Source organism: Hipposideros armiger, unplaced genomic scaffold (genome assembly GCF_001890085.2).
Source record: "Hipposideros armiger isolate ML-2016 unplaced genomic scaffold, ASM189008v1 scaffold_276, whole genome shotgun sequence".
Classification (NCBI taxonomy): domain Eukaryota; kingdom Metazoa; phylum Chordata; class Mammalia; order Chiroptera; family Hipposideridae; genus Hipposideros; species Hipposideros armiger.
This window is the reverse complement of record NW_017731626.1, coordinates 1,965,288-1,970,943: the sequence shown is the minus strand read 5'-3', so window position 1 is coordinate 1,970,943 and position 5,656 is coordinate 1,965,288. Positions and strand designations below refer to the sequence as shown.

The following is a 5,656-nucleotide window of genomic DNA, read 5'->3' as shown; positions in this document are numbered from 1 at the left end:
TCTCTCTCTCTCTCTCTCTCTCCCCAACTCAGAATGTAGTATGTCAAAAGTCCGGATTATTACCTGCACTTCTGACCCACTGGCTATAATCAGAGGTTTGTACAACCCCCTCCTTGGGTTCAATTAATTTGCTAGACTGGCTCACAGGACTCAGAGAAAACAGATTACTTACTAGGTCACTGGCTTATTGTAAAAGGATATAACTCAGCAACAGCCAGATGGAAGAGATTCAAGGTACGGTGAAAGGGCTCGGAGATTTATGGCCTCTCGAGTCGCCCCTCTCCCGGCACCTCCATGCGTTCACCAACCCGGAAGCTCTCCAACCTCTTGGGGTTTTATGGAGGCTTCATTACGTAGCCAAGATTGATTAAATCACTGGCCATTGGCTATTGATTCAATCTCCAGCCCCTCTCCCTTCCCCCCCGAGGGTCAGGGTGGTGAGTCTGCAAGTTTCAACCCTCTAATCACTTGGTTGTTTTCTACTGGCAACCAGCCCCTATCCTTAGGTGCTTTCCAAAAGTTGCCTCATTAACATAACAAAAGGCACTTCCACCACCACCACCCCCTCTCAACACTTGGGAAATTCCAAGAATTCCGGGAACTGTGAGCCAGGAATTGTGGACAATGACCAAATATATATTTCTTATAAATTACAATATTGCAGTCCACCCCCTGGTCTTCAAACACAGATTCCTTACAACAAAACATAAAAGTCAAAAGTAACTGGCACGTAACTATAATCCCAGCCATTAACTATCCAGTCCATTATCATATCATATAAAAATGTCTCCCAAAGTAGAGCCACTCAGGTTTGCAGGTTTCTCTTTGACTTGTCACGCACGTTGCAAGAGCAGGAATGGTCTCAGCAACATGTGGCTTCACCCTTTCAGGCACCTGGTGTAATTATGCTGGGAGACAGTATTGTCTTGCTCTGAACCTTTTTCAAGACGTTAATGTAGTATAGGGTTTTTCTCATTATGTAACCCATTTATTCATCCCTTTACACATAGTTACTATTTCTCCTTCTTTCTACCTATACCCAAACTTCTCCACCTTTGGAAGGCCCATTAAATTCACCACTGTGCTGATCTAGATGGCTTGCAGCAGTACTAACCCAGCAAGTGCCTCTCCCCCAGGTCATTCCTGTTTAGATGGAGTAAGATTACACAGGTATAGAACCCGTGGGCTCTTTACCACCAGGCAATAGAGCTAAATTCACTGGTAATCCCAGTTTGGCAGATAGCGTAGAAGGCACACCCTGTCTTATCAGGCCCTTAGGAATTGTGGCATGAAGGTCAAAAATACACATACAGCTTCTTGCTTAGGAAACATCCCTGTTTATAGTCCTCATCCTGTGACTAATGCTTCAAGTAGGGAAAACTTTTTTTAGGTGATATAGGGAAGAAAGAAACCAGTATCTTTTCCCACCACCTCCTCCCTAGATCCACTAGACTAGAAAAACAGAGAAATCTACCTTGGGGAAACACTCCTTTAGCTGCACTCATGTGAAGGTTGAGTGTGCACACACACTCGTAAAGGCATGTAAACCAGCCCTTCATGCTTTTCTCTCCCCACATTTTAGACAAGCAATGTTTTAATTGCCCATTCAGTTCTCTATCAAAGAAGTGCTCATTTTTGGACCTTATGGCCTATAAAGTGTGTTCCTTGGTCAGAAGAAATGCTCTCTCATCCAAATTGGTGCAATACCTTCTGTTCAGGTTCTTTGACAAAACTCTGAGCACTTACATTTACCATCAGTCAGCAAAGCCCAGGCCAGACTCAGTGTCCACTCCTGACAAGACTCATTTGTAGCCCTTTGGGGCTACCGGCATCAGCCTCACTTGCCAGCTATGATCATTCCTCCCACCCGGGAACCTGCCATATTATCTGTCTGCAGCCTCTGTTTCTTTTGCTGACAGAACAGTTCTTATTGGCATGCTTTGCTTCAGAGGGTGCAAGAGTGCTGTGTTCGCATTCAGCCCTTCTCTGCATTGCTGCAGTGCCTGCATATCTACTCATTTCATGGATTCAGGTGGCCCCATCAATGGTGCACAAGGGGATATCTGCTTGTGGATTCCAGCCACCTTCCAAGCCTGGAAGGGAGTTCTGATGGGCACCAGCAAGCTCTACTTGAATGCTCCTCTCAAATTTCGACAGGGCTGTGCCCTATACGGGCATCCCGTTAGCAGACCAGGTTTCCTTGCACTCCTGTCTGACCATATAGCCAGGCCATTGGCCACTGCCCATGAGTCAGTAAAAACCCAAACACAGGAGCTTTTTACCACTGTTCTATTCTTCTGTCACTGCTAGGAAAACGGCATGCAATTCAGCCCAAACAAGCTCATCTGTTTTCATCTTCTTCAATCACAATCTTTTTATCTGCTGGTCTTACTTAATACAGCAGCTTTCCAAACAGGAGATTATCCATTCACCTTGGAACTGCCGTCCACAAACCAAGCAGCTCTTTGTTGGTCACTCGAGAGCTGTCTACAGGGTACACTATACAAGTGACAGTAGAACCCAGTGTCTCCTTGCCCAGTTCCAGAGTTCTTCCTAGGAGAAGAGGCTCCCTGCCTCTCCTGTATCTATGAAGGAACGTCCAGCCTCATGAAAAATCTTTAAGAGTTTATTTGAGCCAAACTGACAACAATTGCCGGGAAGCAAAATCTCAATGGATTAAAAAAATGCACCTGAGAATGGTGGTTTTGCAGTTTATTTTATACATTAGAATCAAAAGAGGAGATGTAAGGAGGGCTACATGAAATTCCTTGGTAATAGATTAGGGAGATGAGAGAAAGCAAAACAGGGCTATCTCTGAGTTTGGATAAAAAGTAAAACAGAGGCATATACTTTTTTTACATTGGGGGGCACAGGGCAGTTAACATTTACAGCACATAGAGATGGTATGTGGGCAACAAGATAACAGTGTGGTCTCCTGCTTTGGTGCCTCTGATTGTGCCTTCGAGGGGTCTAGGAATGAAGATTACTCTGATATTTCAAAGTTATATTATCTTAGATGCACAAAGACAACAGACAATTTCAAAGCTAAAAACTGACCTTTGTCAAAGAAGCCACAGGCCTAGGAAGTGACTACCCACCATGCCTCACTTTTAGTTAGGAATGTTTGTGTTCAGGCTGCGCTGTGTGGTTACTTTGGTCTCTGGGTTTGTAAGGCCCACCACGTGAGCCTCCCCTGAGCTTCACAGGTTTAGTATGTGGCCCCTTTTTCATCCACACCTCCTTGCATTCCCTAGGCAGCATGGCCTATAAACCATTTCCATTTTATTAGGGAACTCTTATCCCCATTAGATGTTTCAATTCTCTAGTCCAATAGTTACCACTGAGAGGCACTCATAGGCTCTCGCCATAAGCTTCAGTTCATGCCCCACAAAGGTCTATCACATGGAGACTGTCCCTAGCAGCACTCCAGCTTCTTTCTATACTAGACTGTGTGGGCTCAGGCAATCTTACTGGTTCTCATTGAGCATGCCCAATTACTATTGCTTGAAGGGCAGATTTACATGCCTTCTGTTTTGCAATACTAGATAAGGAAATATTCCCCAATCAGATACAATTTCCACCCCCGTAATACAATCAGAAAAAACAGATGCAACCATTTTACATAATGCCAATTTCAGACATACCAGTTCTCCTACAAACTTTTACCTTAATTCCATCAACTCTGTGCTCCTAACTGGAGCCTCTGTAAGGACGTAACAGGTTTTGGTTTCACAGTTCAGGGGAATCCCATATCAAGGAATCCTTCTCTTTTCTACCCCTGACCATTTTACCTACTCTGTGCAAAAGGCTTTGGGTCCCCAGGGAAGTGTAAACCAAAGGTCCCAGTCGCTTTTGTCAATCTTTAACCTGCTTAATCGGCCTAATGACCACCTCAAACAATTCTGGTCAGGTTTCTCACAGCAGTTTTTGCCTTCCAGGCTTTAAAAATTTCTCCAAACTGGGTTTAAATAGAGATTAGTTATGGAGGTATTTAAATGCTGGGGGACCAGCAGGGGTCTCTTTGGCCCACCCAACTTTAGGCAGTGCTGAATTAAAACCTTTGTTTTAATCATGTTTTTGTTCATTCAATTTCTTAATAACCATCATCTGAAGATTTCCACTTTGCTGGGGTGAGTCCTGTGACTCCCCCGGTTCCTCCTTGTTTTGTCCCTATCTATATTTGCTTGGTTCTTATTTCTTAAACCTTTTAGTTTTCCACCTCGTTGGGAAGAGCCTCTCAACTTGCCCCTCTGCCTCTTCCCGTTCTCTTTTAATTAATGTTTTTATTAGCATCTATAAGACCCAGGAGGAGAAGCTGAGACAGCAAATCTGATAAGGGTTCCCCACTGGTTGCTTAATTTTGTAGCAGTCAAGTTACCTGGGGTGCCTATGCAACAAAGGCCCCTTAATCACAGCGTTTACTATAACCTGGGTAATGGGCATATTCACAGGATGAATATCCCAGTCATCATCATACCAATCTGGTCCTACATGGCTTGTATACGAAGCATACCAGCTGCTTCATCTGAGGTGCTCCACTTGGCATTTATGGGGGTGGGGACGACAAATAGTTTCCTTTCTCAGGATAAACAAATGGATGGTTTTTATCCATCCACAGGTTGGCTGTTCCCTCAGGAATAACCTGTGTTTCTGGATCACATATGAGCTTGTTCCATAGTGAGCCGTGGGTCCTGCAGCCACCCAAACATTCTCTTCCAGTCTACAGCATCAAAACCAAAGACACAGCCCCTGAATTTGCTCCTCTCACAACCCATTTCAGTAAAAGTTCTTCAGGAAGCTGATGATATAGATCTACAAAATGAAACAACTCTTTCACACTAACTCTCTGGTTTCCATAGTTGCTTGGTTTTGCCCTTCCCCACCACTGACTACTTTCTTGGTGACCAGAGGTCTTAGAGGTACTTTCTGTTGCCCTGGCTTAAGTTTTCCTTTTCTAGGCAGTTTTGAGGCTAAAGGCCATAGCTCCATCCACCCAAATCTGAGCATTGATCAGCCTCAAGTTCTCACCCAGCACTTTCTTTTACTTTCATGTGGCTATTGCAGATAACAATAACCAAGAAGTTATACTTCGCCTTTTTCTTATTAGTTTTCCTTTCCTTGTATATATATTCAGTGAACCAGCTTCCTGGGAGTTGGATTCATCTGAGGAAAGAGTGAAAATAGGGAATATATAAACTGGAGCCACTTTAACTGTTGGGTCCAGATAATCAATAAAGAGGCTGGATGTCAAATTAGAGTTCCGAAGATTTTATTAAGCTGAGCTCAGCGACCACCTCTCTAACTAAGGAGAGACAGCCCTCTGGTTGGGGGTGGGGGGGTGAGGGGGTAAGGTTTTTATAAGATAGGGCTGTATGCAAAGTAAAGTACAGAAGCCAAAAGAATGTGTAATTATTTTCATTAAAACCGCATTTTGCTGTTGTAACAGTGTTGTTATGTGCCGGTGTCTTAACAGTATATCGTGACTGGGTTAAGTTGACCACACAAATTGTTTCTCAGAAATATGCATGTAATCAACTTTAGAAACTAAGGATGGGGTTAAAAAAAACTAAAGTTAGCTTGCTCCAAGGCCTCCTGAAATGTTAACATGAAGGCAGGGAGAGGAAGGGGGAACTTCAAGACCTGAGGAAGGGGGACC

The 5,656-nt window shown here is 43.9% G+C and overlaps 1 protein-coding gene across 1 annotated transcript in view; it reads right to left on the bottom strand.

Annotated features, from left to right (window-relative positions):
* Window positions 1-356, bottom strand: part of GCNT3 (glucosaminyl (N-acetyl) transferase 3, mucin type) — a 19,939-nt gene extending 19,583 nt beyond the window's left edge. The window contains exon 1 of the mRNA XM_019657536.1: window positions 173-356. The gene's annotated coding sequence lies outside the window, so the exon portion shown is untranslated. The remainder of the gene's footprint in view (window positions 1-172) is intronic.
* Window positions 357-5,656: the final 5,300 nt, after the last annotated feature.